Source organism: Polyodon spathula, chromosome 23 (genome assembly GCF_017654505.1).
Source record: "Polyodon spathula isolate WHYD16114869_AA chromosome 23, ASM1765450v1, whole genome shotgun sequence".
Classification (NCBI taxonomy): domain Eukaryota; kingdom Metazoa; phylum Chordata; class Actinopteri; order Acipenseriformes; family Polyodontidae; genus Polyodon; species Polyodon spathula.
This window is the reverse complement of record NC_054556.1, coordinates 16749966-16761620: the sequence shown is the minus strand read 5'-3', so window position 1 is coordinate 16761620 and position 11655 is coordinate 16749966.

Sequence of the window (11655 nt, the reverse complement as noted above, 5' to 3'; positions counted from 1 at the left end):
TGTAACCCATACTTACAGTGACAGTGACTAAACCTGTACTTTCAAACTCCTTGTGTTTACAGTTTAATATCACATTATCACTGTAACCTGTTCTTCATAACTGCCGGAGTGCACCATTTATTTTCACAGACCAAATGTTACCTGAAAGTTCTAATTCTCTATGGAACCTGTACTTTCAAAGTACTGTGTGTAAACCAGTACTATAGCCTTGTCTGTGTAACGTGTGCTTTTACATTGCCTGAGTATGCAAGTAATTTCACAGTGACTTGTGTGTATCTTGTACTGTAACCGATTTTCTGAGTAACCTGTTCTTTCACAGTGCCTCTATATTACTTATACATTTGAGTACCCTTTCCGTTCACATTGTCTATGTAACATGTTCGTTCGTGAACGATACTTTCACACTGCCTGTCTGAAAGCAGTACCTGATCCTGTGCTTCTAACCTGTGCTTTCACATTTCCAGTGTATACAACTACTTTCACATTCCTGTGGACCCTTTACTTTCACAGTTTCTGCCTGTGGAACCTGAACTTTCACAGTTTTTGCCTGTGTAACCCATACTTACAGTGACAGTGACTAAACCTGTACTTTCAAACTCCTTGTGTTTACAGTTTAATATCACATTATCTCTGTAACCTGTACTTCCAAATTGCCGGAGTGCACCCTTTAGTTTCACAGACCCCATGTTATCTGAACGTTCACATTGTCTGTGGAACCTGTACTTTCAAAATACTGTGTGTAAACCTGTACTTTATTCTTGTCTGTGCAACGTGCTATAGCTTTTACAATTGCCTGTGTATGCAAGTAATTTCACAGTGCCTGTGTGTATCTTGTACTGTAACCGATTTTCTGAGTAACCTGTTCTTTCACAGTGCCTCTATATTACTTATACATTTGAGTACCCTTTCCGTTCACATTGTCTATGTAACATGTTCGTTCGTGAACGATACTTTCACACTGCCTGTCTGAAAGCAGTACCTGATCCTGTGCTTCTAACCTGTGCTTTCACATTTCCAGTGTATACAACTACTTTCACATTCCTGTGGACCCTTTACTTTCACAGTTTCTGGGCCACCCATCCTTGCAGTGAGAGTGACTAAACCTGTACTTTCAAACTCCTTTTGTAAAAACTTTAATATCACATTATCTCTGTAACCTGTGCTCCCAAATTGCCGGTGTGCACCCTTTAGGTTCACAGACCCCAAGTTATCTGAACGTTCACATTGTCTGTGGTACCTGTACTTTCAATATACTGTGTGTACACCTGTACTTTATCCTTGTCTGTGCAACGTGCACTTTTACAATGCCTGTGTATGCAAGTAATTTCACAGTGCCTGTGTGAATCTTGTACTCTAACCGATTTTCTGTGTAACCTGTACTTTCGCAGTGCCTGTATTACTTGTACATTTGAGAACCCTGTCCGTTCACACTATCTTTGTAACATTTACGTTCGTGAACGATACTTTCACAGTGCCTGTCTGAAAGCAGTACCTGATCCAGTGCGTCTAACCTGTGCTTTCACATTTCCTGTGTATACATGTACGTTCACATTGCCTGTGGAACCTGAACTCACTGTAACCTGTTCTTCATAACTGCCGGAGTGCACCATTTATTTTCACAGACCAAATGTTACCTGAAAGTTCTAATTCTCTATGGAACCTGTACTTTCAAAGTACTGTGTGTAAACCAGTACTATAGCCTTGTCTGTGTAACGTGTGCTTTTACATTGCCTGAGTATGCAAGTAATTTCACAGTGACTTGTGTGTATCTTGTACTATAACCGATTTTCTGAGTAACCTGTTCTTTCACAGTGCCTCTATATTACTTATACATTTGAGTACCCTTTCCGTTCACATTGTCTATGTAACATGTTCGTTCGTGAACGATACTTTCACACTGCCTGTCTGAAAGCAGTACCTGATCCTGTGCTTCTAACCTGTGCTTTCACATTTCCAGTGTATACAACTACTTTCACATTCCTGTGGACCCTTTACTTTCACAGTTTCTGTGCCACCCATCCTTGCAGTGAGAGTGACTAAACTTGTACTTTCACACTCCTTTTGTAAAAACTTTAATATCACATTATCTCTGTAACCTGTGCTTCCAAATTGCCGGTGTGCACCCTTTAGTTTCACAGACCCCATGTTATCTGAACGTTCACATTGTCTGTGGAACCTGTACTTTCAAAATACTGTGTGTAAACCTGTACTTTATTCTTGTCTGTGCAACGTGCACTTTTACAATGCCTGTGTATGCAAGTAATTTCAAAGTGCCTGAGTGTATCTTGTACTGTAACCGATTTTGTGAGTAACCTGTACTTTCACAGTGCCTCTGTTACTCCATTTGAGTAACCTGTCCGTTCACATTGTCTTTGTGACATGTACGTTCGTGAACGATACTTTCACAGTGCCTGTCTGAAACATTACCTGATCTTGTGCGTCTAACCTGTGCTTTCACATTTCCTGTGTATACATGTACGTTCACATTGCCTGTGGAACCTGAACTTTCACAGTGCCTGTGTAACCCATAGTTACAGTGACAGTGACTAAAGCTGTACTTTCAAACGCCTTGTGTTTACAGTTTAATATCACATTATCACTGTAACCTGTTCTTCATAACTGCCGGAGTGCACCATTTATTTTCACAGACCAAATGTTACCTGAAAGTTCTAATTCTCTATGGAACCTGTACTTTCAAAGTACTGTGTGTAAACCAGTACTATAGCCTTGTCTGTGTAACGTGTGCTTTTACATTGCCTGAGTATGCAAGTAATTTCACAGTGACTTGTGTGTATCTTGTACTGTAACCGATTTTGTGAGTAAGCTGTACTTTCACAGTGCCTGTAAATTACTTATACATTTGAGTACCCTTTCCGTTCACATTGTCTATGTAACATGTTCGTTCGTGAACGATACTTTCACACTGCCTGTCTGAAAGCAGTACCTGATCCTGTGCTTCTAACCTGTGCTTTCACATTTCCAGTGTATACAACTACTTTCACATTCCTGTGGACCCTTTACTTTCACAGTTTCTGTGCCACCCATACTTGCAGTGAGAGTGACTAAACTTGTACTTTCACACTCCATTTGTAAAAACTTTAATATCACATTATCTCTTTAACCTGTACTTCCAAATTGCCGGTGTGCACCCTTTAGTTTCACAGACCCCATGTTATCTGAACGTTCACATTGTCTGTGGAACCTGTACTTTCAAAATACTGTGTGTAAACCTGTACTTTATTCTTGTCTGTGCAACGTGCGCTTTTACAATGCCTGTGTATGCAAGTAATTTCAAAGTGCACTGAGTGTATCTTGTACTGTAACCGATTTTGTGAGTAAGCTGTACTTTCACAGTGCCTGTAAATTACTTATACATTTGACTACCCTGTCCGTTCACATTGTCTATGTAACATGTTCGTTCGTGAACGATACTTTCACAGTGCCTGTCTGAAGACAGTACATGATCCTGTGCGTCTAAGGTGTGCTTTCACATTTCCTGTGTATACATGTACGTTCACATTGCCTGTGGAACCTGAACTTTCACAGTGCCTGTGTAACCCATACTTACAGTGACAGTGACTAAACCTGTACTTTCAAACTCCTTGTGTTTACAGTTTAATATCACATTATCACTGTAACCTGTTCTTCATAACTGCCGGAGTGCACCATTTATTTTCACAGACCAAATGCTACCTGAAAGTTCACATTCTCTATGGAACCTGTACTTTCAAAGTACTGTGTGTAAACCTGTACTTTCACCTTGTCTGTGTAACGTGTGCTTTTACATTGCCTGACATGCAAGTAATTTCACAGTGACTTGTGTGTATCTTGTACTGTAACCGATTTTCTGAGTAACCTGTTCTTTCACAGTGCCTCTATATTACTTATACATTTGAGTACCCTGTCCGTTCACATTGTCTATGTAACATGTTCGTTCGTGAACGATACTTTCACAGTGCCTGTCTGAAAGCAGTACCTGATCCAGTGCGTCTAACCTGTGCTTTCACATTTCCTGTGTATACATGTACGTTCACATTGCCTGTGGAACCTGAACTTTCACAGTGCCTGTGTAACCCATACTTACAGTGACAGTGACTAAACCTGTACTTTCAAACTCCTTGTGTTTACAGTTTAATATCACATTATCACTGTAACCTGTTCTTCATAACTGCCGGAGTGCACCATTTATTTTCACAGACCAAATGTTACCTGAAAGTTCTAATTCTCTATGGAACCTGTACTTTCAAAGTACTGTGTGTAAACCAGTACTATAGCCTTGTCTGTGTAACGTGTGCTTTTACATTGCCTGAGTATGCAAGTAATTTCACAGTGACTTGTGTGTATCTTGTACTGTAACCGATTTTCTGAGTAACCTGTTCTTTCACAGTGCCTCTATATTACTTATACATTTGAGTACCCTTTCCGTTCACATTGTCTATGTAACATGTTCGTTCGTGAACGATACTTTCACACTGCCTGTCTGAAAGCAGTACCTGATCCTGTGCTTCTAACCTGTGCTTTCACATTTCCAGTGTATACAACTACTTTCACATTCCTGTGGACCCTTTACTTTCACAGTTTCTGTGCCACCCATCCTTGCAGTGAGAGTGACTAAACTTGTACTTTCACACTCCTTTTGTAAAAACTTTAATATCACATTATCTCTTTAACCTGTACTTCCAAATTGCCGGAGTGCACCCTTTAGTTTCACAGACCCCATGTTATCTGAACGTTCACATTGTCTGTGGTACCTGTACTTTCAAAATACTGTGTGTAAACCTGTACTTTATTCTTGTCTGTGCAACGTGCGCTTTTACAATGCCTGTGTATGCAAGTAATTTCAAAGTGCCTGAGTGTATCTTGTACTGTAACCGATTTTGTGAGTAACCTGTACTTTTTCAGTAATCTGTCCGTCCATTTGAGTAACCTGTCCGTTCACATTGACTTTGTGACATGTACGTTCGTGAACGATACTTTCACAGTGCCTGTCTGAAACATTACCTGATCTTGTGCGTCTAACCTGTGCATTCACAATTCCTGTGTATACATGTACGTTCACATTGCCTGTGGAACCTGAACTTTCACAGTGCCTGTGTAACCCATAGTTACAGTGACAGTGACTAAAGCTGTACTTTCAAACGCCTTGTGTTTACAGTTTAATATCACATTATCACTGTAACCTGTTCTTCATAACTGCCGGAGTGCACCATTTATTTTCACAGACCAAATGTTACCTGAAAGTTCTAATTCTCTATGGAACCTGTACTTTCAAAGTACTGTGTGTAAACCAGTACTATAGCCTTGTCTGTGTAACGTGTGCTTTTACATTGCCTGAGTATGCAAGTAATTTCACAGTGACTTGTGTGTATCTTGTACTGTAACCGATTTTGTGAGTAAGCTGTACTTTCACAGTGCCTGTAAATTAGTTATACATTTGAGTACCCTTTCCGTTCACATTGTCTATGTAACATGTTCGTTCGTGAACGATACTTTCACACTGCCTGTCTGAAAGCAGTACCTGATCCTGTGCTTCTAACCTGTGCTTTCACATTTCCAGTGTATACAACTACTTTCACATTCCTGTGGACCCTTTACTTTCACAGTTTCTGTGCCACCCATCCTTCCAGTGAGAGTGACTAAACTTGTACTTTCACACTCCTTTTGTAAAAACTTTAATATCACATTATCTCTTTAACCTGTACTTCCAAATTGCCGGAGTGCACCCTTTAGTTTCACAGACCCCATGTTATCTGAACGTTCACATTGTCTGTGGAACCTGTACTTTCAAAATACTGTGTGTAAACCTGTACTTTATTCTTGTCTGTGCAACGTGCGCTTTTACAATGCCTGTGTATGGAAGTAATTTCAAAGTGCCTGAGTGTATCTTGTACTGTAACCGATTTTGTGAATAAGCTGTACTTTCACAGTGCCTGTAAATTACTTATACATTTGAGTAACCTGTCCGTTCACATTGTCTATGTAACATGTTCGTTCGTGAACGATACTTTCACAGTGCCTGTCTGAAACAGTACATGATCCTGTGCGTCTAACCTGTGCTTTCACAATTCCTGTGTATACATGTACGTTCACATTGCCTGTGGAACCTGAACTTTCACAGTGCCTGTGTAACCCATACTTACAGTGACAGTGACTAAACCTGTACTTTCAAACTCCTTGTGTTTACAGTTTAATATCACATTATCACTGTAACCTGTTCTTCATAACTGCCGGAGTGCACCATTTATTTTCACAGACCAAATGTTACCTGAAAGTTCTAATTCTCTATGGAACCTGTACTTTCAAAGTACTGTGTGTAAACCAGTACTATAGCCTTGTCTGTGTAACGTGTGCTTTTACATTGCCTGAGTATGCAAGTAATTTCACAGTGACTTGTGTTTATCTTGTACTGTAACCGATTTTCTGAGTAACCTGTTCTTTCACAGTGCCTCTATATTACTTATACATTTGAGTACCCTTTCCGTTCACATTGTCTATGTAACATGTTCGTTCGTGAACGATACTTTCACACTGCCTGTCTGAAAGCAGTACCTGATCCTGTGCTTCTAACCTGTGCTTTCACATTTCCAGTGTATACAACTACTTTCACATTCCTGTGGACCCTTTACTTTCACAGTTTCTGTGCCACCCATCCTTGCAGTGAGAGTGACTAAACTTGTACTTTCACACTCCTTTTGTAAAAACTTTAATATCACATTATCTCTTTAACCTGTACTTCCAAATTGCCGGAGTGCACCCTTTAGTTTCACAGACCCCATGTTATCTGAACGTTCACATTGTCTGTGGTACCTGTACTTTCAAAATACTGTGTGTAAACCTGTACTTTATTCTTGTCTGTGCAACGTGCGCTTTTACAATGCCTGTGTATGCAAGTAATTTCAAAGTGCCTGAGTGTATCTTGTACTGTAACCGATTTTGTGAGTAACCTGTACTTTTTCAGTAATCTGTCCGTCCATTTGAGTAACCTGTCCGTTCACATTGACTTTGTGACATGTACGTTCGTGAACGATACTTTCACAGTGCCTGTCTGAAACATTACCTGATCTTGTGCGTCTAACCTGTGCATTCACAATTCCTGTGTATACATGTACGTTCACATTGCCTGTGGAACCTGAACTTTCACAGTGCCTGTGTAACCCATAGTTACAGTGACAGTGACTAAAGCTGTACTTTCAAACTCCTTGTGTTTACAGTTTAATATCACATTATCACTGTAACCTGTTCTTCATAACTGCCGGAGTGCACCATTTATTTTCACAGACCAAATGTTACCTGAAAGTTCTAATTCTCTATGGAACCTGTACTTTCAAAGTACTGTGTGTAAACCAGTACTATAGCCTTGTCTGTGTAACGTGTGCTTTTACATTGCCTGAGTATGCAAGTAATTTCACAGTGACTTGTGTGTATCTTGTACTGTAACCGATTTTCTGAGTAACCTGTTCTTTCACAGTGCCTCTATATTACTTATACATTTGAGTACCCTTTCCGTTCACATTGTCTATGTAACATGTTCGTTCGTGAACGATACTTTCACACTGCCTGTCTGAAAGCAGTACCTGATCCTGTGCTTCTAACCTGTGCTTTCACATTTCCAGTGTATACAACTACTTTCACATTCCTGTGGACCCTTTACTTTCACAGTTTCTGTGCCACCCATACTTGCAGTGAGAGTGACTAAACTTGTACTTTCACACTCCTTTTGTAAAAACTTTAATATCACATTATCTCTTTAACCTGTACTTCCAAATTGCCGGAGTGCACCCTTTAGTTTCACAGACCCCATGTTATCTGAACGTTCACATTGTCTGTGGAACCTGTACTTTCAAAATACTGTGTGTAAACCTGTACTTTATTCTTGTCTGTGCAACGTGCGCTTTTACAATGCCTGTGTATGCAAGTAATTTCACAGTGCCTGTGTGTATCTTGTACTGTAACCGATTTTCTGAGTAACCTGTACTTTCACAGTGCCTGTAAATTACTTATACATTTGACTACCCTGTCCGTTCACATTGTCTATGTAACATGTTCGTTCGTGAACGATACTTTCACAGTGCCTGTCTGAAAGCAGTACCTGATCCTGTGCGTCTAAGGTGTGCTTTCACATTTCCTGTGTATACATGTACGTTCACATTGCCTGTGGAACCTGAACTTTCACAGTGCCTATGTAACCCATACTTACAGTGACAGTGACTAAACCTGTACTTTCAAACTCCTTGTGTTTACAGTTTAATATCACATTATCACTGTAACCTGTTCTTCATAACTGCCGGAGTGCACCATTTATTTTCACAGACCAAATGTTACCTGAAAGTTCTAATTCTCTATGGAACCTGTACTTTCAATTACAGTGACAGTGACTAAACCTGTACTTTCAAACTCCTTGTGTTTACAGTTTAATATCACATTATCTCTGTAACCTGTACTTCCAAATTGCCGGAGTGCACCATTTACTTTCACAGACCCCATGTTATCTGAACGTTCACATTGTCTGTGGAACCTGTACTTTCAAAATACTGTGTGTAAACCTGTACTTTATCCTTGTCTGTGCAACGTGCACTTTTACAATGCCTGTGTATGCAAGTAATTTCACAGTGCCTGTGTGAATCTTGTACTCTAACCGATTTTCTGTGTAACCTGTACTTTCGCAGTGCCTGTATATTACTTGTACATTTGAGAACCCTGTCCGTTCACACTATCTTTGTAACATTTACGTTCGTGAACGATACTTTCACACTGCCTGTCTGAAAGCAGTACCTGATCCTGTGCTTCTAACCTGTGCTTTCACATTTCCAGTGTATACAACTACTTTCACATTCCTGTGGACCCTTTACTTTCACAGTTTCTGTGCCACCCATCCTTCCAGTGAGAGTGACTAAACTTGTACTTTCACACTCCTTTTGTAAAAACTTTAATATCACATTATCTCTATAACCTGTACTTCCAAATTGCCGGAGTGCACCCTTTAGTTTCACAGACCCCATGTTATCTGAACGTTCACATTGTCTGTGGAACCTGTACTTTCAAAATACTGTGTGTAAACCTGTACTTTATTCTTGTCTGTGCAACGTGCGCTTTTACAATGCCTGTGTATGGAAGTAATTTCAAAGTGCCTGAGTGTATCTTGTACTGTAACCGATTTTGTGAGTAAGCTGTACTTTCACAGTGCCTGTAAATTACTTATACATTTGAGTACCCTGTCCGTTCACATTGTCTATGTAACATGTTCGTTCGTGAACGATACTTTCACAGTGCCTGTCTGAAGGCAGTACATGATCCTGTGCGTCTAAGGTGTGCTTTCACATTTCCTGTGTATACATGTACGTTCACATTGCCTGTGGAACCTGAACTTTCACAGTGCCTATGTAACCCATACTTACAGTGACAGTGACTAAACCTGTACTTTCAAACTCCTTGTGTTTACAGTTTAATATCACATTATCTCTGTAACCTGTACTTCCAAATTGCCGGAGTGCACCATTTACTTTCACAGACCCCATGTTATCTGAACGTTCACATTGTCTGTGGAACCTGTACTTTCAAAATACTGTGTGTAAACCTGTACTTTATTCTTGTCTGTGCAACGTGCACTTTTACATTGCCTGTGTATGCAAGTAATTTCACAATGCCTGTTTGTATCTTGTACTGTAACTGATTTTCTGTGTAACCTGTACTTTTTCAGTAATCTGTCCGTCCATTTGAGTAACCTGTCCGTTCACATTGACTTTGTGACATGTACGTTCGTGAACGATACTTTCACAGTGCCTGTCTGAAACATTACCTGATCTTGTGCGTCTAACCTGTGCTTTCACAATTCCTGTGTATACATGTACGTTCACATTGCCTGTGGAACCTGAACTTTCACAGAGCCTGTGTAACCCATACTTACAGTGACAGTGACTAAACCTGTACTTTCAAACTCCTTGTGTTTACAGTTTAATATCACATTATCTCTGTAACCTGTACTTCCAAATTGCCGGAGTGCACCATTTACTTTCACAGACCCCATGTTATCTGAACGTTCACATTGTCTGTGGAACCTGTACTTTCAAAATACTGTGTGTAAACCTGTACTTTATCCTTGTCTGTGCAACGTGCACTTTTACAATGCCTGTGTATGCAAGTAATTTCACAGTGCCTGTGTGAATCTTGTACTCTAACCGATTTTCTGTGTAACCTGTACTTTCGCAGTGCCTGTATATTACTTGTACATTTGAGAACCCTGTCCGTTCACACTATCTTTGTAACATTTACGTTCGTGAACGATACTTTCACACTGCCTGTCTGAAAGCAGTACCTGATCCTGTGCTTCTAACCTGTGCTTTCACATTTCCAGTGTATACAACTACTTTCACATTCCTGTGGACCCTTTACTTTCACAGTTTCTGTGCCACCCATCCTTCCAGTGAGAGTGACTAAACTTGTACTTTCACACTCCTTTTGTAAAAACTTTAATATCACATTATCTCTATAACCTGTACTTCCAAATTGCCGGAGTGCACCCTTTAGTTTCACAGACCCCATGTTATCTGAACGTTCACATTGTCTGTGGAACCTGTACTTTCAAAATACTGTGTGTAAACCTGTACTTTATTCTTGTCTGTGCAACGTGCGCTTTTACAATGCCTGTGTATGGAAGTAATTTCAAAGTGCCTGAGTGTATCTTGTACTGTAACCGATTTTGTGAGTAAGCTGTACTTTCACAGTGCCTGTAAATTACTTATACATTTGAGTACCCTGTCCGTTCACATTGTCTATGTAACATGTTCGTTCGTGAACGATACTTTCACAGTGCCTGTCTGAAGGCAGTACATGATCCTGTGCGTCTAAGGTGTGCTTTCACATTTCCTGTGTATACATGTACGTTCACATTGCCTGTGGAACCTGAACTTTCACAGTGCCTATGTAACCCATACTTACAGTGACAGTGACTAAACCTGTACTTTCAAACTCCTTGTGTTTACAGTTTAATATCACATTATCTCTGTAACCTGTACTTCCAAATTGCCGGAGTGCACCATTTACTTTCACAGACCCCATGATATCTGAAAGTTCATATTGTCTGTGGAACCTGTACTTTCAAAATACTGTGTGTAAACCTGTACTTTATTCTTGTCTTTGCAACGTGCACTTTTACATTGCCTGTGTATGCAAGTAATTTCACAGTGCCTGTTTGTATCTTGTACTGTAACTGATTTTCTGTGTAACCTGTACTTTCACAGTGCCTCTATCCTTATACATTTGACTACCCTGTCCGTTCACATTGACTTTGTGACATGTACGTTCGTGAACGATACTTTCACAGTGCCTGTCTGAAACATTACCTGATCTTGTGCGTCTAACCTGTGCTTTCACAATTCCTGTGTATACATGTACGTTCACATTGCCTGTGGAACCTGAACTTTCACAGAGCCTGTGTAACCCATACTTACAGTGACAGTGACTAAACCTGTACTTTCAAACTCCTTGTGTTTACAGTTTAATATCACATTATCTCTGTAACCTGTACTTCCAAATTGCCGGAGTGCACCATTTACTTTCACAGACCCCATGTTATCTGAACGTTCACATTGTCTGTGGAACCTGTACTTTCAAAATACTGTGTGTAAACCTGTACTTTATTCTTGTCTGTGCAACGTG